The sequence below is a fragment of the Porites lutea genome, chromosome 13 (genome assembly GCF_958299795.1).
Source record: "Porites lutea chromosome 13, jaPorLute2.1, whole genome shotgun sequence".
NCBI classification, from domain to species: domain Eukaryota; kingdom Metazoa; phylum Cnidaria; class Anthozoa; order Scleractinia; family Poritidae; genus Porites; species Porites lutea.
In genome coordinates, this window is record NC_133213.1 from 12407535 (window position 1) to 12434860 (window position 27326).

The window sequence follows — 27326 nt, forward strand, 5'->3', positions numbered from 1 at the left end:
CATGATAAACCATAATAGGGAATTTTTTTATGGTTAACATTTATGGGTAGGATACAAATTTCAGAGTGAAATATCAGGAAAATGTCTCAAAAAAGTAAAAAATGCTAGCAAATAAAAAAGGAAAGCACCTAGCATTTACCTTCCCAATTAGTACCATTTCATGTAAAGTCTCTTCCAGGATAAATGGTGAGGAGAGCAAATATCCCAGCCGTATGAATTCTTGCCTTAAGTTTGTTAATTATTTGACACTTGATTTAATAATGAACAATGAATGACAGAAATTTGAGGAATCACGCCCATAAATTTATTTTCAGAAAAAATACCATCTTGAATTTGGAGCAATTTAATAACAGTTGGTTAAAAAGTCCAGGTGTATCTTTGGAAATTACCTGACTCTTATGAGGAGCCCAACATTTAAGTAAAGATACAATTATTTTCCTTTTGACTGCCTACCATCGTACTGACAAGTACTAAACACTTACAGATCTTTACGATTTGATCCCTACCCTTATCCTCTTTCCTAATGTTAATATCAATACTACAAAACGTTGATTTACTGAACCAAATATCATGACGCAATTGTTTTCTCTTTCTAGTTCCTTAATTTGTGAAAATACTGTTCTGTGACAGGGTTCTGTCCATGGAAAACCTGACCTCTCTTCTGAATAGAGCATCTTTAGGTACAAAATCTGCAAAGATAATGGATCAATATTAGGACCTGTCGATACTTCATTTGGCAGTATGGGGTTGGTGGGCTGAAGCATTTGAGAATGGGGTACAAAAGTGACTTATCCACCTGTGGCTGAAAATTCCCACCTCTAGACCCACCACTAAATGTAGTAAACATGGAACTTGCATTTTGTGTTTGACAAAATCAAAATACCCAGCCTCTTACCTCCCTTCCCCATAACATAATGTGACACCAACTCTTTTACATTGCAAGTGACCACCTCCCATAATCAACTAGGGATCCAAAAACATCAAAATTTTCAAGTAAAGACCTATAAAAAGAACTTTCTGTAAGGTACGGCCTCTTGTAATATCCTACACTACTCTTGCAGTATGTGTGATGTTTCAGATTTTTTCTAACATAGCAGCCGTGAATTCAATATAATAGAGCAGAACTTATTGCCTATCAAGAAACCTCTCAAATTCATCTGAACTTGAGTTCCATTAAGAGAACAAAAGAAATAAAAAGCAATGGCCATCTTTCTTCCATTAGCCCTTCCAAGGGTTAAATTTTTTGCTAAACTTGAATATGTTTTGTGGCAAAATAAGAGCGAGTCTATAATAAAGGCGTTAATTGGTAAGGTGCGGTGGAAAACGTAGGCAGGAAAGCCTTGAACACGTAAGCAGGTACCCAATGTCTGACACACTTCCACTTCAACTTTAACCAATTGCTGCTGAGTCAAAGTCACTATATGAGGAAACTGGGCAACTCAACTGGTCCTGAGAAGAAACCACATTCTTTGACGATACAGCAGGGTACTGAGGTTACACCCTTGCTCCTGTTATTTCATTATTGTGCCCAACTACTTTCTGCATCTGTTCCTCGACAGCCTAAATAATTGGGGTCTACTGAATCAGCCTAGTCAGAGCAGAAGACAACCTATGCGAAGATCTTACCAAGCTTGGATTTGCAGACGACCTAACACTTGTAGCAGGACTAGAAGAGGTTGGTAGAACTTGCTGTCTACAAATTAATTTCATTAGGTGCTTCTACTCATCATTGGGCAGGGGGACACTGATAAAAGCCTGACCTTGAGCACGATCAAAATCTGAGGAACCTCCTTAATCATTGCAGAGCGAGAAATATCAAGCTGAACAAAAAGAAGTTCCATTTGAAGTGCAGTGAAGTGTCATTCACCGGGCATGTAATGACAAGGAATGGGCTTAAAGCAGATCCTAAAAAAGTCAAAGCACTTATTAAGATGGAGTAACCGGCAGAGATTCATTGGGTTTGTCAAGTATCTGTCTAAGTTCCTACAAGACCTATCAGAACTGTGTGAGCTACTGTGCCATCTAACATAAGAAAGCTGAGTGATATTGGACTCACGAACGGGAAGATGGCTTTGAGAAAACTAAAGATGCTGTCTCCAAAGCACCAGAACTCAAGTACTTCAGTAAGAGTGACCCAAACGAAGGCTAAGGAGATGCATCTAGAGATGGACTTGGCTTTGTACTGATGCAGCTAGGCCAGCCAATGCAAGCAGAGCACCCTCAATGGCAGAAAGGAAGTGCTCACAGATTTGAAAGGAATTGCTGGCCCAGGTCTTCGGCTCCTCGGCATGGAACACAACCACCACCATGTGTATGTTCGGAAAGTCATCCTCTGGACACATCACAAACTATTAGTCTCCATTTTGCAGAAGCCTCTGGTATCAGTTTTCAAGAGACTACAGCACCTACTGTTGCGGCTTCAACAATATGACTAAGAAATACGCTACAAGCCTGGCAAGGAGACGCTGCTAGCTGATACCCTGTCAAGAGCTTATTCAGAGGACTATGAGTGATCAGCCTCAAAATCAGAGGTGGAGTGCATAAATGCCACTCACTTTCTTCCTGTTCCAGACCACCAACTTAACGAACTTCAGAGAGAGACGGCTTATGATCCAACTCTACAGTTTGTAAAGAAAGCAATCTTGGATGGCGTCCCAGATACAAAGGATGAATAACCAGCCGCCATTCACCAGTACTGTATTTCCTTGAATAATATTTCTTTTTTCGCACAAAAAGGGGGCAATTATTCGAAAGAAGGTGATTATTTGAGTGAGCCAATTATCTCAATATTGCTCACTGGAAGTCGTGTCCTAAATATTTTGTTCTATTTTTTCCATTAAATCAAAAAATAATCATGCCAAATAAACTGATCATGGGCTTTTAAAGTGTTCCAAATTTAGTTCCTTGACTAATATTTTCAGAGCTTGAATCGTCACTGATCAGTTTTGCTGAATCTCATTGCACTTCAATTTGACAGGGGGGGGATAAAAGGAAGAGAAGATGGTTAGAGGGGCAGGGGAGGGCGATTATTCGAAGGAGGCGATTATTTTAAGTATTTCCGTCAAAGGGGGGTGTTAATTCGAGGGAGGCAATTAATCAAGGGACGTCTATTATTCTAGGAAATACAGTTCTTTGAAATCTGAGATGAGCTCTCAGTACATGATGGTGTAATATTCAAGGGCAAGCGATGCATCATACTGCAGACCCTGAGGAAAAAGATCAAGCAGAAGCTACACGACTCCCATATCGGGTTGCTAGGCTGTTTATGCAGAGCATGGGAGACAGTATACTGGCCAGGCGTGAATGCTGAAATCACTTACTACATCCAGAAATGTGACGTCTGTATGTCACTTCAGAGTAACCAGAGTAACTAGACCAAACAACCCCTTAGCTAACATCAAGGCCGGCTGGGAGAAAGTTGCCACTGACATCTTCACTCTTGATGACAAGAATTATCTCTGCACAGTACACTATTACACTGGGTATTTCAAAATGGATTAGTTACACAGCAAAACAGGAACTGTCATCACAAAGAAACTTAAGACACATTTTGTCACACATAGAGCACCTAATGAATTGCTAAGTGGCAATTTGAGAACTTTTTGTGGTCATCTGGGACTGAGCATGTAACCAGCTCCCAGGGCTAACCCCAAAGCAATTGACGAGTAGAAAACACAGTCGAGACTGCAAAGAGCTTAAGGCTTAAGAGCTTAAGGCTTAAGGCTTAAGGCTTAAGGCTTAAGGCTTAAGAGCTTAAAGCCAAAACATCAGGAGCTGGTTATTATCTTTCTCTGCTAAGCTGAAGAAACACCCCAATGGAGGGGCTTAACACCTCGCCAGCTCAGCGCATGTTTGGGCGATGTACGCGAACCCATCTTCAAGCAGCTCTTGCCATTGGTGAAAGGCGAGACAGTCAGAGTAATGCCACTTCCCCGTGATAAGAGCCAGACATGGTTCAAAACAGAAATAGATTGAAGAACTAGCAGATATGCGATCCTATGACGTATAGACAGAAGATGAAAGAATCCTTCGCAGGAGCAGACAGCCATTCTACAGCTCACAACCTAGAGAGGCTCCTGTAGCCCTGCAACCCCCGGATTTGGCAGCCTCTCCAGAGAAACTCCATGGACTTCAGGCAATAGAGGGTCAGTCATTCCCAACAGTGCCAGCCGACCAAAACCCCACTTGCACTATCTAGCAAGGCTCAACCTCTATGCATAACACTTAACAAGTCTCAGCCAGTTGAAAATAGGATCACTAGAGCTGTGGCCCGTTTCTCGAAAGTCCCGGTAACTTTTCGGGCCCGAAATCAAATATTCAAATCAAAATAAAAAGAATAAGGGCACCGGTCCTGGACAGCAAACTACTTCATTTTGTTTCACTAAGTGATAGTTTTATCACATTAGATGTAAAACTATTAAAACCTCTATCTTGCATGTAAACAACAAGAGCTTTAATTATCGGGGCATTTGAGAAACGGGCCCCAGGTTGGTTGTCAAAGCCACCTGCCTATTTAAAAGACTATGCTTGACTATACCTGATGATTGCAGGAGACAGTTGAATAATTGGGTTTTTTCTCTTTTTTTTTCTTGCTTAGACATTGAACACGTTGCCTTTTGAAACAGCTGACTTTGTTTGTTCAAAATGTTCTGCGTTCAGTGCTTTGGCTGATGTTGTTGGGCTTTCACTAGTTATTAAGTGCCCATTGTGCAATGAAATTTTTCTTATTTTCATTTTTTTTTAAAAAGAAAGAAGGAAAGGTGTCATGGTAGGCCTGTAGTTGGAAGCCACTTGGCCTAAAAAACAGGTGCTTTTGTAGCAGCTTTGAGGCGGCCATTAAAGACTGAGTTTGTCCTTATTAAGCCAGGCTGCTATTGTCACACTAATCATAAAATTGTGCAGAGTCTCTGAGAGCTTTGATGTTGTTGAGAATTTAATGACAACAAGTGTCCTCTGTGAAAAGTCAGTCTCCAGAAAAAATGCACAATTTTCTTCCTGGTAGACCTTCTTTGTTGCATGTGACCACATGGAAATTTTGCACAGTTTCCAAATACTTCTTGCACACAATCAACAGTTACCAAGATGTTTTATTACGCTGGTACAAGATTCTGAGTGATAAATCATTTTACCATAACTTTATCTAGTAGTGAATGTTAGTATCCTTTGCTAATGCATTTTCATACACACCAACATTTACACAAAGGACAATATTTAACCACTAGTGCATTACAGGGAAAATACATCAATAAAGCTTACCAGCTAATCCAAGCCTTTGTTTGCTTCTTTTAATCCCTGGTTTTCTTTCATGCCTGTACAAAAAATGAAAACAAAAAGAAAATATAACTCAAGAATTGTTTTTTTTTCATTAACATTCTAAAATTCACGGACGAGAGAACTTTTATTACATGTACCTATACAGTTACAGAGAGTGTCTAGAAGTAGTATAATTTATTATTTATACAAATGAACAAAGATAACCTCACGATAAATAATGACAAGATGTGAGTTTGTGATATCAGGACAATAGCAGCAATTGGCAGAAGTCTGTTTTTAATTCTGAACTTCAGAAGTATATTAAGAAGTATAAGAAGCCCATGTGTCTGGACTTTGTCGTTGAAGTTTACTTTGTTGTGTGATTTGAATGTTTCCCCCTCCAATCCGAACAACTTTATTCTTAGTGAATTGCACAGATCTCCTTGAGGGGGGCGTAAGGGTTTGCGGTGATGCGGTTTTGCGTTATTTTTGGTGCGGTTTTGCGGTAATTTTTATTTTAACTCGCGGTATTACGGTTTCAAAACACTAAGCGGTTTGCGGTTATTACAACCTTTAAGTCGCGGTTTTCGGTGAAAAAAAAAGTGTCTGCGGTGATAACACTCTTTTGAACGGTCGACATCCGGTTGTTTTGCAAGCGCTAGCCAAGTGTTTGGTTTTACAACGCATCAGGGTTCATTATATCAGCTTACAATTTAACTCTGTAGTTTGCAATTACGGCCTTTTCCAGTTAATACTTAATGTGATTAACCGTTTTGGCCAATGATGCGTCGACTTCGTGAAATTCCATGCCGGTGTCACAGTGATATGTGTATTCCCGTGATATGTGTATCCCTATACACATATCCTGGTGATATGTGTATCCCGGGTGGGGATACAATAAACACTGATGCTCATCCACGACACAATAAGGAAATATCTTCTCTTGCTAAAGGAAATGTCGTCGATATCATCTAACATAAGTAGTAACACAGCTAAGGTTAAGACAGCGGGAATCAAACAACATGCAAAGGTGGAATATTGTGGCGCTCGCAGAAGGGATACAAATATCACTGACCGGGCGAAGAGATATGTGTATCCCCTGTTTTTTCCCCTCTTGCTAAAGGAAATATCGTCCATATAATCTATCAGAACAACTAGTAATACAACTAGGTTTACAGGAATCAAACAACTTAAAAGGTGGATTATTATGGTGCTTGCACGGGGGGATACACATATCACTGGACCAGCGCAGACATATGTGTATCCCCTCTCTATTTTTTGACTTTTCGAGTTATCCCTTGCTGAATGAAATTTTGTCAGTCATACTTATTTAACGCGACTAGTGACATATAAATTATAATCACGTTGTACAAGGAGAGGAGCGAGAACGAATGTTTACATCAACATTGCGGCCCACGAAGAAGTAAACTCGCCAGAGACAGCTTTGCGATTATTTTGTCTTGAATCGTTGCTCTTTTGTCGATTGTATTGCTCGTAATCTTGAATCATTTGTACTCCCTTTGACGATGATTCGCAAAATTCACAAAAACAACAGAAATAAAACCGTCAGTTGTTTGGAGGGGTGGGGGGTAGGGGATACACATTTCACTGGCAGCCATATTGGAGGGATACACATACGGTCAGTGTAAAACGCAGACTGCGGACTGCGGACTGCAGACTGCGGACCAGGGGTAAAATGAAGAATGTGTGTGTAAAATGCAGACTGCAGACCAAGAGTAAAACGCAGACCGGGGTAAAATGCAGACCGAGCATAAACTGTAGTCGTGGAAGGGTTCAAGGGCAAAAAAATCCCGCAAATACATGTAAACGAACACTTACTTGACGACATCTGCTTTCACAAATCCATTCCTTTCTTCTCTGGAACGTCGTCGACGACCCGAAAACATAATCGCAATCTTGAACCTTTTTTCCGTCCGAGAGACTTCACACTTCAACTTTGGATGCGAAGTTTTCGATATACGTGACCAGGGACTGTCAACTGGTACAACCATGATGTTTACGCTTAAATGAAAGCTGCTGACCCAAAATACTATACAGGAAGAATTATGGCGATAAAAAAGGGAGTAAATCATTCCAACATCAAAGAAAGATGTTCTGCAGGAAATTTGGATGACCTTCTATGAAAGTATTGCAAATCAAGGTACGCAGACTTAAGCTGTTCGGATGTTCATTGAAACTTCAGGCGAATGGGCAATGCACTTCGACTAGCAAGCGAAGTGTGTAACTGATACCGGCTAGCTATTTCACCGATTTGGAGAAGAAGGAGTACAGATGTTTAAAAAAGTCTACAGTCTTTATTCTGCATTTTACCCCGGTCTGCGTTTTACTCTTGGTCTGCAGTCTGCATTTTACACCCAGTCTGCATTTTACCCCTGGTCCGCAGTCTGCAGTCTACATTCCGCAGACTGCGTTTTACACTGACCGGATACACATATCACTAAGGATATGTGTACGGGGATGCACATATCACGGGATACACATATCACTGTGACACCGGATGTTAACTCGTACAGCCGTACAGTCTCGTGTTCTCGTTGCTTTGATTCAATGCGCGACAATGGCAACTGAGGTCGTCGAGGTCGCAACTGAAAGCGAAGAGGACGTAATAATTAATTGCGTGGCACTCTTCTATGAAGAAGGAAAGGAAGGGGAGAATTTCAGAAGAGCTGTACGTTTTAACAATCGTCTTCTCCACTGAACGTGAACTCTTTTCGAGACAAGAAGGTCACAATTCCAGAAGAAACATTTATTCCGCGTTCCACAACTAGCACAGGGTCGCCCAAAGTAATCAGTCACCCAATGTAAGATGTACAGGATCAGTGGCAGAGTTTTTTAAAGTCAAGGGAGATATCAATACTCGTTCAAGTAAATGACCAGCATATTCGGCATTTGGTTATAAATAGAGTATAATAGTGTAGTACAATATATCGTTATCGTTATGATGGTATGTTTAATACTAACGCACAATGTTATCAGAATATATCACAAGTCTTGCTGACATCAGCTTTCATATTGTGGCCTACATGTATGCGCGGTTTCGGTATTCGGGAAAAAAACCGATGCGGTTTGCGGTTTTTTGGCGTATTTCTGTGCGGTTTTGCGGTTTTCGGACCCCCCCTTACGCCCCCCTCCACCTTTCTGATGGATTCTACCTTTTTTTTTCAATTTGTTAGAGTTTCTTGAAGCTTTTAGTACAAGAAGTTGAGCACATACATTTTCTATTACATAAAGCTGCATGCACTAAAAAGAACCCTGATAATCTTTATCAAGAGAACATTGAAGCTAATTAATGGAATTTTCAAGAAAAAAATTGAGAGCAAGCTGAGAAAAATGCCCAGAAATTGTCAGAACAAATTTATTCGGTTTTCATCACTTTGTCTTATCATGTGGTGATCTCAGTGCTTGCACACATTTTGGGCATACTGTACATACAGTACTCTTGTTGACTTTCATAGACTGTGTTAACAAATGACAAAATAACAAAATCCAATTATAAGAACCTGATGAAATTTGGCAGAATTGCTGTTAATACATGTATAATTCCACTTTACATAAAGGAAACAAAAAATTAAAGTTGCATAAAAGAGTTTGTCACACTTAGTAGAGTAACATTGCTTTTTTCTCACTACACAGTGCCCACAACTCTTAAGGCAGAAGTTTGGAAAAAATTAACATAACACCTCTCATTGTTGATTGGTTACATGTACCACATGAATAAAAAATGGCAATCAGAAATGTTGATGTTGGGTACGCAGGCATTTTGTGGGAAGGGAGGATATACAAATCTCCTAAAAATACTGTGAGGGAGGCTAGGTTACAGAAACAAAATTTCACAAATTTTTTCAGAAAAAGCTGATGATAATAAAGGAATTTAATACTGGATATTAACCAGCAAAGGAGAGTGGATTCTATCTAACTCACCTATTGAAAAATCTACATTTTAGCATAATTCAGCTGTAAATGTGGTGCTCCAGCAGTGCACTATTCTTCATAAAATAGACCAAACCAAGCAGTGTAGATTTTTGTTGTACACTGTATGAGTACATTAATTTTGTGTAAGGTCTTCAGCCTGCAGGCACAGTTGCTACATTTGTACATTATTTAAAAATAATTGTTTGATATCAAAGTCCTTTTTATCTGCCTCTTTCACACTACCCATAATACACCTTGTTTACCCTTGTTTATCTGATACATAGTGACTCAAGGATCACATGTCTTGGATGGATATAGGAGCTGGCGGTACAGCATGACAGTTCACAACATTGGTAACTCTAAGAATGGCAATGTATACTGCCCCCATGAATAAGAACCTAGATTTTTTCCACGTTTTTTTTAAAAATTTATTTATTTGCATCACTGATTTACATTACTTACAAAGCATATAAATAAATGATTACATTGCTACTATACACTAATTACTTAAACAATCCAGATCTATAATACAGAGTAGCCAAAGTAACTTATTAAGTAGTTCTTGCATACTCATGCGCACCCACACACACACATGCACACACACGCACTACACACATTTACTGATTATCCGCCTAGGAACATCAAAAGAGCCTCTAGAGAGTTAGCGTGATTGCTGTTCTCTACACATCTCGACAAAGGAAATAAAGAGTAAAGATCATTTTCCCAGATAAATGCTCCCCATTTTGCATTGAATTTTCTTAAAATCCCAGTTTTAATGGCATAACTTCTTTCATAATCAAGACAATTTAGAATGGTTTGAAAAAAGAGTTCCCATGAAGGGTTAGGGCCTTTTTGTTTGGAGAAATAGATGTGATACCTCGTGATTAAAAGTGCATGATGGAAAAGTAGGTTTGTAGTATCGTTCACTAGGCCTATGCAAGACAAAACAGAGAATTCTTCGTTAAGAAAGCAAGAGCTGTTTTTCATCCAGTTACCAATTTCATTCCAAAAGGATTTAACCAAAGGACATTCTCAAAAGAGGTGCAAAAGAGTTTCCGAGCTTTCTTCGCAGAAATTGCATTGATCATTAGATTTGATTCCAGTTTTTAAAAGGAAACAGTTTGTTGCCAATTTTCTATGCAGAAATTTAAATTGAAAAACACGTAATTTAGATTCGTTGGTATATAGAAAAGCAAGGGTACATGACTTACCCCAATCAATTGTGTCAAAGTCACAAGAGTTGCAGTCTGCCAGTCATTTTTCCTAACTTTTACAAGGGATAGAAGTGCTTTGGTTAGACGTGATTTGTAAGCTAGTTTACAGAAAGCTTCAGAGGGTAATAGGCTTCTGGTGTCGGTTTTAGCACCTTTCAAATTTTGTGGACAATGTTTTTGCGTTTTATATTCGAGACAGAGTTAGCCTAAAAAGGTTCTTATAGAAATGGTACATATACGTGTAGTTAGCACAAGTTAAGGCTATTTAGGTTCTTAAGAAAAAAAATGCAATACAGCTAAGAGTATATAGTGGGTCAGCTTATTATTAACTGGCTTGCCAAAAGGCGGGCCCAGTTCATAAAATGCCTTCAATTTTTTCTCCCGTGTGTATTTCTAGCAATTCCTGGTCGGGGTGTGACGTCTACTCTTCAAATCCTGACCCTAGACCTATTTCAGACCAATACCTATTAGGCAAATGTAAGGCAGTTCCCCTCCGGGATTTTCTGTTCACAAAATGTACGCTATCAATAATAAGTTAGTAGTTAATGATTATTATTAACTACTGACAAATCCGGGGGGGGGGGAGTATTCCTGGGACCTCATGCTGGGGGACTGTGTTGTTTTGCTCTCCAAATCCTGACCCTAGACCTTATTTCAGATCAATACCTATGAGACAAATGTAAGGGAAAACTCCCCCGAAAATTTTCATTGTGTTTTTAGTAATGGTGATAAACACTATAAATTATTAACTATAAAGCACATTAAGCAAAGGCAGCGATTAAATGAAGACGTGTTTGAAGCTAGCCTAATATGCTTTTTCATCGTCTCCTTCAAAAGATGCTATGATGAGTACCTTTTGTGGTTTTTCTTAGTTTAATTTTTGTTGAAGTTTAAACCTTTTGATGAGTTTTTTCCCTTCCAAAACGTGATTGCAAATCTCTCTCTGTGTGTAGAGCTCTAGTGTGGGTGTGTCTGTGTGTGTGTACATCCATTGAATAAAGATGTCTCTCAAGCTATCATTGGCACTTTTTTCCAGTGCATTTTACAAACGATGGTAGGATGGGTTGCTTTGAGGTTTGTCATTGCTTTATGTTGAAGTTTAAACCGTTTAAAATGTGATGACCAATGTCTCTTTTTATCTTATTGCAATTCTTGCTTTGCATATGAAATGCCATTCCTTGCTCATTCTAGATCACCACGTCCAAAAAAAATTTCTATATATGTTTACTAGGACAGTTAGAAAGGCTTTAAATGCAATATCAAACAAAAATGAAACCTAAATTTAATTTGCTTTGTTAGTTTTAAGAACCAGAATTGAGAAATGTACTGCTCATTAATAGTTTTTTATGACCCATAGAACGACAATAATTTTTGGAATTTCTGGTTAGGTCAAATCAGTCACGTAATACTGTCACACTTTATTTCGGGGGGCAGAGGGATTGGGGCAGGGGTGCGTGAAAATAACGCTTATTGTTACCTGCTTAGAATGGCTAACTTGCTTACTTTAATCATAATGGTGGAATTTGAAAAGTTACAGTCTCGATTTAAAAATGGTACTCATTTTTCTTGTTACGAAAGTCTTTCAAAAGGGTACAATGTTCAGATGAGTTTATGTTTAACTCTCTCAAGAGATGCTATGTCACACAATGGTCATGCAGTGACAATGTGGTGGCCTCGACAGTTTGTACAGACACCCTCCCAAGAAAAAAAAATTTGCTTACCAAATTAGAAGTTATGTAAAAATGACCAGATAAGGAGCTAAAACATTGACCTCATTGGCATATAAATTTCAGTTGGAGTGACAAGGCACCTATGTCTCCAAAGAAAATTCCGAATGCTGACTTATCTGATATTTACCTAAGTGTACAGAATTTTTTCCATTTAGATAAGAACCTGTTTCAAATTTTACGCTAAATAGGTTCTTATATACAGTGTAGAAGGGGGGCTTAACTGGCTCATTTTCACCTAACAGGCTCTTAAAATCCAGGTTCTGAGTCATGGGGTTTTACTGTATGCCTAAAGTTTCTGTGTGCTGCCTTAAGCAGGCCACAACATATTCAATGTGTGACTATGAAAAAATTAACCCCATTGGTATCAACACTTCTTTGCAGGTTAACATTTTAACTGTAGTATTGAAACCCACCTTCTAGAGGCTCTGATAGGGCAAAATTCTAATAAGCAACCTTGCCTTGAAACAGTGACAGAAGACTAAGTGACAACAAATTAACACAGTTAACGATGGTCTGAATACAGAAATGCAAAAACGTGAAACTATATTAATTGAAAGTATTTGAAATTTAGTCTAGGGACATATGTGCCCTCACATCCACAAAAAGACCTCTTTCTACATTTGTATATATTGAAATTCAGCATGATAGTAAGTCCAGGAGTACTGTAGCTCTCATTCTAAATTTTAAAATACAAAATCCCTTGACGGACATCTTGCTACACCATAAATTGGACAGCTAGAGCTGGTCCCTACTTCGCTCTACTTCCTTTATATGATTCTCTAAAAGACGGACCTCTTTAAGACAGACCCTTTTTTCTGATCCCAGAGGTATCCATAGAGAGTTGACCAAATAAAAAATTGCAAGCAGGCTAAACTGTGTTCACATTTCTTGCAGAATTTTGATCCAAAAAAGTCTAACAGCATCATCTTCCAAATCAAAAGCAAAACACATCCACATTGAATTTCCACATTTTTATTCTTTGCTACTTTCAGGGAATCACGCAGTCTGCTGCGTGAGTGACTACACTAATCCCTAAATTTGCTAATTTGAGGGCCCTCATGATACAGGAAACTCTTCAGCCTAAACTTTGAAATAGGTTATTATTTTCTAAATCAAGTGTTTATATATTATTTTCTAAAGGAAGACTTCAAAATCCCCATGAACAATGCTTCAGTTTTTTCTTGTTACGGTCATTTTTACAAGCCCGGTTCGGTAAATAAAGCTTAAGCAGTAACTTAACTTACAATTTGATGCAAAATCAAAAAAGCTCACAACTTCGCGATCTATAAAAACAAGACTATAGCTAGCCTAGCTTGAGCTTATCTGTACCATGACTCTAATCATTATATAAAAACGCCTTTGAAAGTATTGCAAATAACACCTTACCTCAGAAGCTCGAAAATACATTCTTGTTGCTACTGTCCTTCTTCGAACTCTCTGATTGTGCTTTCATCCTTGTCCCAGGCTTTCTAGCTCTCCAACATATGAAAATATGCGTTGACCGAGGAAAGTTTCGAACAAACCTCAAACTTCTGTAAAATTCTCCAAAAACCCATCAGGGAAAACGCTCCAAAACTGTTTCATACACAAGTTTTCCACACGATCAGGACACTGAAACGAACAAAACTCATACTACAGCCCTCCCCTAGTTGGGAAGTCACATGAAGAAGACACGATCACAACGCACTTTGATTGGAAGAAATAAAACCCCATTCTATTGGTTGATAGGTGAGAGGACCAAACTGCAACGGAGGACACAACTGCAACGCTACACAAGCTCTTCGTGTTCGTCCCAGCTTTCCCAAGCTCAGGCCTGGGTACGAGCTTGATAATTCCCGCGTAAAGTTACATCAGCCTCGTCCCCAAGCTGCGTTCCAGGAGACGAACAAAACGATGGCTTCGAATTCCAGGTACGATTCCTTTTTCTTTTCCTTCTTAATAGGTTATCGATGTATGATAATAACAAGTAGCCGACTAATATTTGTCTAAGTAGTATTCTTCAGCAAAGAAAGTTTTAGATGCGGTGGGATATTTCACAGGGACATTGTCTTATATGTTGTTTGCGCGGCGCGCGCGAATATTGGAACATAAACATGCGATTTGAAATGAAATGAACTAAACCCTGGAATACCGGAAATAACTTATTCGCCGTATTTGTGATGTGGAAGGAATCTAAGTCCTGTGAATGAGAAACGACGTGATTTATGTAGGAATGTATCATAAGATCGCGTCGATAAAACGGTGAAAATGCACATAAGCTGCCATTTAAGTGTACATACCTCATGAAGAGATGTCTCTGTGGTTTTTTCTTACCGTTTCCTGCCCTAAAAACGTTATTTTAGCAAGTTTTGATGTTTTATCGATCTTACGATATGCTATATATTAAATATACCTTCGAGGATCGAGGCTGTTGTGAGTCTGGGGTCCTGTGTTCAAATTTCGATTAGTGATAGGTTTGTTACTCACCTCAGAGGAACAAACTACCGGGTAATATTTTGTCTTTTTATTTTAATTTTTTGCTAGAACTCAGGTTGCAAAAGAGGAATGTGTGATAGCAAATATAAATGCTAGTACAGTAGCTTTCAACCCAAAAATAGCATTTCGAATATACCTCCTACTGGCTGCCATTTTGTATCAGTGTTAAAGCTTTGGAGTTCTTTTTGACCCAGGATATTAGCTTAGTATTCTTACGTGTACTTTCTAGACAAATTTTTATTTTATTTATTTATTTAGTCACTCACAAAACCTTATACAACATGAACGAAGCTTGAAGCTTATATTAATAGGCTTCCTTCAACTACCCAATGAACTAAATTCATGGCTGAGTGCAGAGTGAGCAAGATCAGAAAATTAAGCAACAGATCGGCTATCAGTGAGATAATTCTTTAAATTTTTATTTAAAAACAAATATAGAAGGAGAGCTAATTAGTGAAATAGGCAACGGATTCCAGATTTTAGGTCCTTGGTAAAGGATACTGAATTGCTTTATATTTGTTCTACAAAAATGAGGTCTATACTGAGAGGCTAGTCGAGTTTCTTATTGATGGACTTGATTACTACTTAGAACAAGTCACGAAAGCTACTAGGCAAAAGATTATGGTGATAAGAATACATAAAAGTAGTGACAGAAAATGAATTAATACTAAATATGTCAAGGACTTTAAGCTGGCTAAATAAAGGGGCTTATTTGCTAGATAGTGAGCTTTTGTTATGAGCCGCACTAGACGCTTTTGCAAAAAGTAAATACAGTATAGGTTGGAACAGTAGGTGAAGGACCAGGCGACATTACAGTATGTTAAGAATGGATATACAAGGGAGTAATGCAAGGTCATCAAAGTTTGGAATGATAGGTAAAAGCGGGCTTTCGCAATAATTCCCACACTTTTCGAGATTTTTTGTGAGACAAAATCAATATGTGGTTTCCAAGAGAGATGCTGATCAATGAGAACACCTAAAAATTTTGTCTCCATGACTTGCTTGATCACAGTATTTTCCAGAGTAAGAGGGACATTAACATTGACTTTCTTTTGCCTTGGATGAAAACTCATAAAATTTGTTGTAGTCAAATTTAGAGATAACTTATTCACTTTAAGCCAAATAATTATTTTTGCAAGTTCATTGTTAACAATAGAAACAAGGTGGTTGGCATCTTTATGGGAACAAAAGATACTTGTGTCATCAGCAAACAGTAAAGATTGAGTGAGACTAGAGACATTGGGAAGATCATAAAGTAAATAATAAACAAAAGAGGTCCAAGAATTGAGCCCTGCGGGACGTCGCATAAAATTTCTGCTGATAAGATCGATGGAACCCAAACTGGATGAATTGAGTCCGATCCTCAAGATTCTTTTGATCCACGCCAAAGCAGTATCCTCAATACCATAGTGTTGCAGTTTTTGACACAATATTTCATGATTAATAGTATCAAACGCCTTGGAAAGGTCTAAGAAGATGCCTAAAGTTGTTTCATTTCTATCGATAGCTGAAGATATGTTGTTGATCAAGTCAAATAAAGCTAATGCAGTCGAACGATTATTACGAAATCCAAATTGTTTTGAGTATAAAATATTATGCAAATTTAAGAAATTAATCAGTCCGTTGTACATGACTTTTTCAAAGAGTTTAGAAAAGGCTGGAAGAATTGATATTGGCCTGTAGTTACTAAAAAGTGTTGGGTCATCTGCCTTAAAAACTGGAATCACTTTGGCTATTTTGAGAGATTCAGGAAACACACCAGTAGACAACAAAGTGTTTATAATGGTTACAAGAGGCTGTGCAATAATACAGATAACCATGAAAAGTTGACTTCAAAATTTTGATAAAAGTCTTGTTTTAACTAGTTAGTTGAGTAATCTTAATCTTCCATTTAATCATATGATTATGATGCACTGTCAGATGAAAACTGTGCAGTCTAGAAGCTTTCCCAAAAACTTTTCCCAGGGCTAATTAATTTGCAGCAAAAGAAAACAAAAACAGGGCAAGAAAAGCAAGAGAATATAAGAGAGGAGATCGAAAGAGCAAAAGGTAAAGTCGAGACTGCTGTGTAACTTTTAAACCCAAATGCTATCTCAACATTCTGCTTTCTATTCATAAGCTTTAAGGTTTTAATTGGGCATGGGTTAAACTCTTGATAAACTCCTCTGACTGATAAATTCACCTGCAATTGCATTAATACTAAACCTGAGTTCCATGCCTCAATCTCATTTAACATAATTACCTAAAATATATTAACTGTCAAATCTCTTGTAAGGCACCACCTTGCAAATTTTGGAAAGTGGTCTTAACTAGAGCTGGTTGTTTTTGTGTTTACAGAAAGTTAATCATGTGAACAACTATTGCAAAAGGCCTATTATCCATTATTTTGATCCCTTTCTCTTGACTCACCACTTGCGTTAAAGGTTGCACGATTGTGTCCTTGTATCCTCCTCATGCAGAACATACCTGTAATTCTTTAAAGACATTGCAAACATAGCAGAAAGGAATAATATACAAAAATATAATTATTAAGACAAAAATGCATGCATGGTTAACAATACAATTTAATGAGCAAGTTACAAAATAACTAATCATTTAAGCTTTACCACAGACGCGCGCAGTTGGGCATTTGCGCTCACACACTCTCTCTATCTCTCTCTCTCTCACATGCCTTTCTCTCTCTCTCTCGCATGCAGGACACTTAAACACATTGGCACTGTCAACACAAACACTCTCCCTCTCCCTCTCTCACATGCCTCTCTCTCTCTCACATGCAGGACACTTAAACACATTGGCACTGTCAACACAAACAATACATAAATGTAGAATTAAGAAAGAGATTACAAAGAGAGCTCAATTTGAGACTGAAATAGAGGGTCAAGATGCTTGATCGAGGCAAAAGAATAGAAGGTCAAGATGCTTTGATCGAGGCAAAAGAATAGAGGGTCAAGATGCTAGATCAAGGCAAAAGAGAAGTTCAAGACTCGTACAAAAAACTGAGGACTCGTGTGAGTGAGCGGCATTGAGGAGAGTTGACAATAGACAGCATATCAAAGGAGGAACAGGATCCGCAAAAATGTCATTGTGTGATGGTGGATTATATTAGACAGCTGTATAGTGTGTTATAAAGATCGGTGATGGGAATGTTTATGGATTTTTGATTAATATAATTAACGTGGTTATAGTCAGTAAAAAGTTAAATTGCAAGCTAATATCTAAAAATATCCCATAATTATTAAAAATCAAGGTAATGTTTAAAATAATACAAGGTGATGTTTAGAATAATACAAAAATTTAAAATTAAGGCTAAGGACACAAAGAATGCCTTGAAAAGAGAAGTTCAAGACTCGTACAAAAAAACTGAGGACAGTGAGTCGTTCAGTTCTTGTGTGAGTGAGTGGCATTGAGGAGAGTTGACAATAGACAGCATATCAAAGGAGGAACAGGATCGGGTAAAAATGTCATTGTGTGATGGTGGATTATATTATACACAGCTGTATAGTCTGTTATAAAGATCGGTGATGGGAATGTTTGCTGGATTTTTGATTAATATAATTAATGTGGTTATAGTCAGTAAAAAATTAATTAAATTGCGAGCTAATATCTAAAAATATACATAATTATTAAAAATCAAGGTAATGTTTAAAATAATACAAGGTAATGTTTAGAATAACACAAAAATTTAAAATTAAGGCTAAGTACACAAAGAATGCCTTGAAAAGGGAGTTTAAGACGTTGGCCCTACATAAAGAAATCTCCCAAAAGAAATAATTTATCCAAAAATATCCCATAATTATTAAAAAATCGAAGTAATGTTTAAAATAATACATTTATAGTTAAAAATATTTACAACAAATGTAAAAATAAGAGCATATTAAGAGTAAACTAGAAAGATACTACAAGATATATATTTAAAAACGATCTTTTAAAAAGAACCCATGTTCCCAGCTTTAAACATTTAAATTGAAAAATCAAGTATAAATGCTATAATTATTTGCATGATTATTTAAAAATTAGTGAATAAATAAAGATTAAGATATAAAAGCACAGGAAGAAATAAAAACTGGAATACAAAATATACAATAAATAAATACATTAATGAAAAATAATTTATAAAACTCAAATTGTATTTTAAGCAGTATTCACAATATCAATGTACAGTAAACATTAATTTTCTTTTTAATCATTATTTATTTTTGTTATTAATACTTAGTAACGGATGTAGTGCCAGCATATATATACTCTGTTAATAAATCATTTACTTACTTACCTTCTTCATTAATATTAGTTGTTTACTTACTTACTTATTTACTTAATTAATTCATTGATTAATTAAAAAGGTATTTACTTATTTACTTACATAATTACTTACTTTTAATTAATTACCGACTAACTTACTTACTAATGGACATAACTTGAGAAATGAGAAACATCAGACACGTTCACCTAGAAACAAAGACTAAACAATGAAAAATGCCAGGCTGCACCTAATTATAAAAAAGAAAACTTGTCACAAACCTGTTAAGAAGGAACAATTGGATCAGAACATAGTGGAAAACAAACAACTCTCATTATCTTACATAATAAATAAATAAGCCAACAGTAAACAACACTTTCACCTTATACTTCAATGAATGTCTTCAGTTATGAAGAGTTGATCAACTGCCTTCAGAAGAAGAAGAACATACGATTAACCTACTAATATAATACCACTACATTTCAGCACATGGGTGGATAGGTGGGCCATTCCACCTTCCTCCTTGGGACTGATCTAAGAATAAGTGAGGTAAGAATGTTTTACTACAGTAATTTCATCTCTTATCACCTCTGTAAGGCAGTGTAAAGTGAAGCAATTAGGTATAGAAAAACCGTTTTAAATGGTTAACTCCAAAAGGTTTTTGCTCTTTGAATGAATTTGAAAACCTTTAATTTCAGCATTACAAAAATAAATAGAAGAACACTGTAGCCAAATTCCCATGGATCAAAAATTTCACTATGTGGTCAATGCCTTTTTGTAAGAACAAAACCACATTTATCAACCACAGAAAATTTATCAACCACAGATACACAGCATACACTTACAACAATAAGGAACCACTGGAACAAAGCCATTGCAGGACTAGAGCAAATAGCCCTTAACAATGAAACAGCAGAAGCACAGCCTTCTACAAAGAACTACACAATACACAGACACACAATGCATACACATTGCACTTTCAATACCGAGCAACCACAAAACAAAAGTAACGGTAGAACTAGAGCACCTAGCCCTTAACTATGGAACCACAGAACCACAGCATTACAAAAAGAACTGCACATTACACAAAGACAAAATAAATACATAGCACTTACAATACTGAGCAACCACCGAACCAAAGTTGTCGTACAACTAGAGCACCTAGCCCTTAACTATGGAACCGCAGAACCACAGCATTACAAAAAAAAACTGCACATTACTCAGAGACACAATACATACACTGTACTTACGATACCAAGGAACCACCGAACCAAAGTCATAGTAGAACTAGAGAACCTAGCCCTTAACTATGGAACCGCAGAACCACAGCATAAGAAAAAGAACTGCACATTACACAGAGACACAATACATACACTGTATTCACAATACCGAGGAACCACCGAACCAAAGTTGTGGTAGAACTAGAGAACCTAGCCCTTAACTATGGAACCGCAGAACCACAACAGCACAAAAAGAACTACACATTACACAGAGACACAATACATACACTGTACTCACGATACCGAGGAACTACCGAACCACAGTCATGATAGAACTAGAGAACCTAGCCCTTAACTATGGAACCGCAGAACCACAGCATTACAAAAAGAACTGCACATTACACAGAGACACAATACATACACTGTATTCACAATACCGAGGAACCACCGAACCAAAGTTGTGGTAGAACTAGAGAACCTAGCCCTTAACTATGGAACCGCAGAACCACAACAGCACAAAAAGAACTACACATTACACAGAGACACAATACATACACTGTACTCACGATACCGAGGAACTACCGAACCAAAGTTGTGGTAGAACTAGAGAACCTAGCCCTTAACTAAGGAACCGCAGAACCACAGCATTAGAAAAAGAACTGCACATTACACAGAGACACAATACATACACTGTACTCACCATACCGAGGAACCACCGAACCAAAGTTGTGGTAGAACTAGAAAACCTAGCCCTTAACAATGGAACCGCAGAACCACAGCATTACAAAAAGAACTACACATTACACAGAGACACAATACGTACACTGTACTCATGATACCGAGGAACTACCGAACCAAAGTTGTGGTAGAACTAGAGAACCTAGCTCTTAACTATGGAACCGCAGAACCACAGCATTACAAAAAGAACTACACATTACACAGAGACACAATACATACACTGCACTCACGATACCGAGGAACCACCGAACCAAAGTTGTGGTAGAACTAGAGAACCTAGCCCTTAACTATGGAACCGCAGAACCACAACAGCATAAAAAGAACTGCACATTACAGAAGACGCAATACATACACTGTACTTACAATACCGAGGAACCACTGAGCCAAAGTTGTGGTAGAACTAGAGAACCTAGCCCTTAACTATGGAACCGCAGAACCCCAACAGCATAAAAAGAACTGCACATTACAGAGACACAATACATACACTGTACTTACGATACAGAGGAACCACCGAACCACAGTCATAGTAGAACTAGAGCACCTAGCCCTTAACTATGGAACCGCAGAACCACGGCATAAGACAAACAACTGCACATTACACAGAGACACAATACATACACTGTACTCACGATACCGAGGAACTACCGAACCAAAGTTGTGGTAGAACTAGAGAACCTAGCCCTTAACAAAGGAACCGCAGAACCACAGCATTACAAAAAGAAATACACATTACACAGAGACAAAATACATACACTGTACTCACGATACTGAGGAACTACCGAACCAAAGTTGTGGTAGAACTAGAGAACCTAGCCCTTAACTAAGGAACCGCAGAACCACAGCATTAGAAAAAGAACTGCACATTACACAGAGACACAATACATACACTGTACTCACGATACCGAGGAACTACCGAACCAAAGTTGTGGTAGAACTAGAGAACCTAGCCCTTAACAAAGGAACCGCAGAACCACAGCATTACAAAAAGAAGTACACATTACACAGAGACACAATACATACACTGTACTCACGATACCGAGGAACTACCGAACCAAAGTTGTGGTAGAACTAGAGAACCTAGCCCTTAACTATGGAACTGCAGAACTACAGCATTACAAAAAGAACTACACATTACACAGAGACACAATACATACACTGTACTCACGATACCGAGGAACCACCGAACCAAAGTTGTGGTAGGACTAGAGAACCTAGCCCTTAACTATGGAACCGCAGAACTACAGCATTACAAAAAGAACGACACATTACACAGAGACACAATAGATACACTGTACTCACGATACCGAGGAACCACCAAACCAAAGTTGTGGTAGAACTAGAGAACCTAGCCCTTAACTATGGAACCGCAGAACCACAACAGCATAAAAAGAACTACACATTACACAGAGACACAATACATACACTGTACTCACGATACCGAGGAACTACCGAACCAAAGTTGTGGTAGAACTAGAGAACCTAGCCCTTAACTAAGGAACCGCAGAACCACAAAAGGATAAAAAGAACTACACATTACACAGAGACACAATACATACACTGTAGTCACGATACCGAGGAACCACCGAACCAAAGTTGTGGTAGAACTGGAGAACCTAGCCCTTAACTATGGAACCGCAGAACCACAGCATTACAAAAAGAACTACATATTACACAGAGACACAATACATACACTGTACTCACGATACCGAGGAACCACCGAACCAAAGTTGTGGTAGAACTAGAGAACCTAGCCCTTAACTATGGAACCGCAGAACCACAACAGCATAAAAAGAACTGCACATTACAGATACGCAATACATACACTGTACTTACAATACCGAGGAACCACTGAGCCAAAGTTGTGGTAGAACTAGAGCACCTAGCCCTTAACTATGGAACCGCAGAACCACAGCATAAAACAAAGAACTGCACATTACACAGAGACACAATTCATACACTGTACTTACGATACGAAGGAACCACCGAACCAAAGTTGTGGTAGGACTAGAGGACCTTGCCCTTAACCATGGAACCGCAGAACCACTGCATAATATTTCACATAGAACTGCACATGACACAGAGACACAATACCTACACGGTACTTACCATACTTACAGTACTGAGGCACAACTGAACCAAAGCTATTGCTGGACTAGAGCACCTAGCCCTCGACTATGGAACAGCAGAAGTACAACATTAGAAAAAGAACCATCACACAGAGATGCCATACAAAAACATAAAGCAACAGAATAGAAGAGAACTACAATAGTTGAAGATACCAGGTGTCCGGTAATCTCTGTAGCTTGTTGTTGTATCGTACTTGTACAACCTTTCCCAGGCCGTCATGGTGAATTCATTCTGGTGATTTAACCAAGATCAAAGGCATCATATGGCCCATCCAAAATACACTGACCACTGGGTAAAACTGGAGAGCTAGGAACTAGGCAAGACATTTTTTCAGAAACCAGCTGACAATTTGCTAAGGATTTCAACATTAAGTGAAGGAGCAAATGAGTTTTTGAGACTACCAAATACTACTGATAAACTGTTCTTAAAAAAATACCTACATGCAATTGCTTTACTTTACACTGTTTTAACTATTTTTACTTTCAACAAAAAGTCAATAACATTATTTTCATCTTTGTTTGTTGTTGTGTTTTCAGTATGATGCAGTCTATCGATAAGTAAAAGCCCAGAAAATAAATTTAAAAACAGTTGTAGCACTCTACGATACCCAACCAGCAACATGACAACCTTTCTCTTTTCCTTGCTTTTCTAGAACAGAAAACAGAAACATTTCAATGTTTGCATGGAGCTCACCTAACATTCAGTACTGAAAAATAATTGACGTCATTTGACTCCATGCTTATTGCACTAATCTTTTCAGCAATTGCTTGACTGGGTAACCAGGGACAATAAAATGTGTTACATAATGGGTGATTTCAATTTAGACCTTCTTAACACTGATTTGCATTCAGCTACGAACGAGTTTATGAATGCGTTCTTTTCTCATTTTCTTTACCCGCTAATTTCGAGACCAACTCGCCTTACTTGGTACAGCGCCACCCTGATTGATAACATTTTTACAAACAATATTTCTGCCTCGTGTGACAATGGACTTATTATTAACGAACTGTCTGACCATTTACCAATCTTCACACTCTGTTACACTGATACATTCTTCAACAATTAAGCCTAAGGAAAGTGTTGCCATTTGCAACTTCTCTAGTCAGAATATTAATAATGCATTTAACAACCTCTTGTGTGAATTTGATTGGAATTCTCTAATTTATGCTGATGCCAACGCCGCTTACAATGGGTTCCTACAAAAATATACTGAATTTATAACAAGAGTTTTCCAATAAAGTTTTGTTAAGGGAAAAACCTAAAAACTCTGCATAATCCGTGGCTTACAACTGGAATCTTGAAATCAATTAAAACAAAGTCTAGGCTGTATAAATTATTCCTAAGGAAACCAAGTCATGAGCATGAATCCAACTATAAGTCATTTAGAAATAAGCTAACTTGTCTTGTTCGTGTCGCCAGGAAAAATATTATTATTATGACAACAAATTGGATAAGGCTAGATCTAACTTAAAGCGAACATGGAAAATTCTCAATGAACTAAACAACAGGCGTGTCGCTAAATCACCGTATCCTGTAAGCTTCACCAAAAATGGAATGGAAATTAGCAATCCTACCGACATTGCCAATAATTTCTGTGATTACTTCACCAATAAAGGGCCAAATTTGGTGAGCAAAATTCCTTAAACAAATTCATCACCCAAGGATTTCTTGAGCAGCTCTCTTTCTGAATCCATTTCATTGCAACAACTAACGGTTGGTGAATTAAACAATATTAATGTCAAATCGTTCAACGCTAACAAAGCTCCTGGACATGATAATATATCCACGAAGATAATTTATCAGTCTTTCCAAAATAATTTTTCTCCGGGCTCTTTGACTTAACCGTGCTTATATTCTGGTACAGTTTGAAAGATGTGTTACCCCTACATGAGTTTAGACAAATTCTCCTTTAACTGGTTATATACTTATTAAAACTGATGACACCACAAGCAGTATATGGGATGTGGCTCAACATGGGCATCGATCAGTTCAAATGGGTGAAGTTGTATAAAATGGTTTAAAGAATTTACTGGTTTATGTATTTGTCTATTTTCAGGAAAAGAGGAAGGATCAGATGACTGATGGCAAGAAATTATCAAAGAAAACAGTAGGTAAGGTCATCAGGGCCCAGTTGTTCGAAAACCGATTAGCACTAACCCAGGATTAAAATATTATTATGTTAATCTGGGTTTCTTATTCTTCTGTTCAAGAGCATTTTCTTGGATAATTTTCTCTGTTCCTTACAGAGCACCAAATCACTACATTGCAGGCAAAAAGAATTAAACTGAATTTTCTTTGTAAGCTTTCATATCTGATTTTAAACTTCACACTAACCCTGCTTTGAACAATCCAGCCCAGGTCCTTAATTAGGTACCGGTATATGAAAGTATCTTAGCAGTGTCATAGGTGATTTCCCTTATGATGTCAGTGATCGTCACATTACTTTAATCAGCAATCTAAAGGATTTTAAAGTTGTTTGGCACATGTTTGTAAAAAAATTGCAAGAGAAATTTCCACAATCAGAAGAGCAGCTACATTGTATGCTGGCAAAAGGTGGTTATCAGTACAACTGAAAAATAGGTTTGGGCTTCCCCACTGAATCCCGCAAACTCTTCGGTGAAATTTCCTGACTATTCAAAGCTCTCATTTGTACCGTGGCGGGATCCTAATAATTTCATAAAAGTTAGGGTCCAGGAGATTATCAACCAGAACAATCTTCAGAACATTGAAACTTTTCAATAAATAAGTATATAAATAAATAATAGTTTAGAGGTAGCACATCTGCTAAGTGGTTCTTCAATTCATCCACTTGATTTCCTGGTTGAATTAAAATTTGAAAATGATATGGTTTTTAAGAGGAGGGGAAAACTGGAGTACATGAAGAATAACCTCTCGAAGCAAAGGAGAGCACCAACAACAAACTCAACCCACATGCGGTGTTGACACCAGGATTTGAACCTGGGCCACAATGGTGGGAGGAGATCAAGTACTCTCACCAGTACGTGCACCACCCTTGCTCCTCTATATATGTAATTGGCCCTGGAAAGGTTTTGAATGATGTATGAAAATGACAAATTAGTGATAGTTGTGATCCTACCAGCCATGGGATCAGAGCATTTTGGGGGAACATGTGGCAGGGGTTGGCCAATTTTCGCAAACTATGCTCACTGTGGAAAATACTTCAATTTATCCCCATTAAACATGAAGTTCTAAAAATCAGTCCTGTTTCCTTAAAATTAAGGCGATATAGAGAAGTGTGACGTCACATTACCATGGTAGCAGAATTTCTGGATCACAACATTAGAGAGCTAAACCAACGACGACGGCGAAGGCAACAAGAACCAGTGAAAAAGTAATAGCAAAACAGCAATGCTGCACGTGCATCGCACTCTTGTAGATTTCGTAACAGTCGTTGCACAACTGTGACAAAAAACTTCCTAATTTCATGTGCCTTCTTTCTGGAGTAGGTGAACACAACACAAAATTTTCTTTTTCTTTTTCTTAACTTTCGGATGCAACTCCAGAAAATTTCGCCAACATTTGACAAATTAAATGAAATTGAATAAGATCGATGAAGTATGAAACAGTGCGAATTAACTTTTTAAGTGACGTTTTTGTTTTGTTGTCATCCAGAAAATGTGCTACCATGGCAACGTGATGTGACAACTTCTCTTTTCTATTCCTATTCACCAAGCTGCCTACTCGAAATTTTGCAGATGACGCTCCGCCCATGATGATCCCTGAAGAACATGATGCAAGGACAAGATGATTTAATGATAATTATTTAGCTTTACTTGTTTTTATTACCTAATATTACCTAATATATTAAAAAACAGTAAGTAATTAGGCTTGATGTTTCTACGTCTTTAAGAAAAAGGGTATAATGATAGAGTAAACACCCATGTTAGTACCAATTTTATCTAATAACACGTCAAAATGAGTCTAGATCACAATGTTAACGTAAGAATTAAGTATAAGGATATTGCTATGCTTATATTAAGAGTGCTCGTGTTATTAATATGTTACAGTAATTAATTAGCTGAGAACGGTTTGATAATCAAAAAAATTAAGTGAGCGCGTGTTATTTATCTAGTGATTAATTTAAGACTGGTATGTCGCATCGCTTATGTAAGAATTAAGAATGTCTGCCTGTTATTAATATAGTGATTAATTCACTGCAGGGTCTTGCAATGTTATGCGACAATTAAGAGTGTGCATGTTATTTATTTAGTGATAAGTTTACTAAGGTGAATTGCAATGCTTATGTAAGAATTAAGAATGCACACGTGTTTTAATTTAGTAATTAATTTGCTAAGAATAGATTGCAATCTCATATCAGAAATTGAGTGTCTGTTATTTATTTAATGCTTAACTTAATTACTATGAGGATATTGATACC

At 37.7% G+C, this 27326-nt stretch overlaps 2 long non-coding RNA genes across 2 annotated transcripts in view; one reads left to right on the forward strand and one right to left on the reverse strand.

The window, feature by feature from the left end:
• Positions 1 to 98: 98 nt before the first annotated feature.
• On the reverse strand, positions 99 to 13896 carry LOC140923349 (uncharacterized). Its single transcript, XR_012164154.1, has 3 exons — positions 13517 to 13896; positions 5257 to 5309; positions 99 to 689 (listed from the first exon to the last, which is right to left on the reverse strand). It is a non-coding gene; the product is annotated as an uncharacterized lncRNA (long non-coding RNA).
• Positions 13897 to 24902: 11006 nt separating this feature from the next.
• The window catches only part of LOC140922607 (uncharacterized), a 5380-nt gene continuing 2956 nt past the window's right edge, over positions 24903 to 27326 (forward strand). The window contains exons 1-2 of the long non-coding RNA XR_012164091.1: positions 24903 to 25038; positions 26644 to 27326. The exon at positions 26644 to 27326 is cut by the window's right edge and continues 2956 nt beyond it. This is a non-coding gene — a long non-coding RNA (uncharacterized lncRNA). The remainder of the gene's footprint in view (positions 25039 to 26643) is intronic.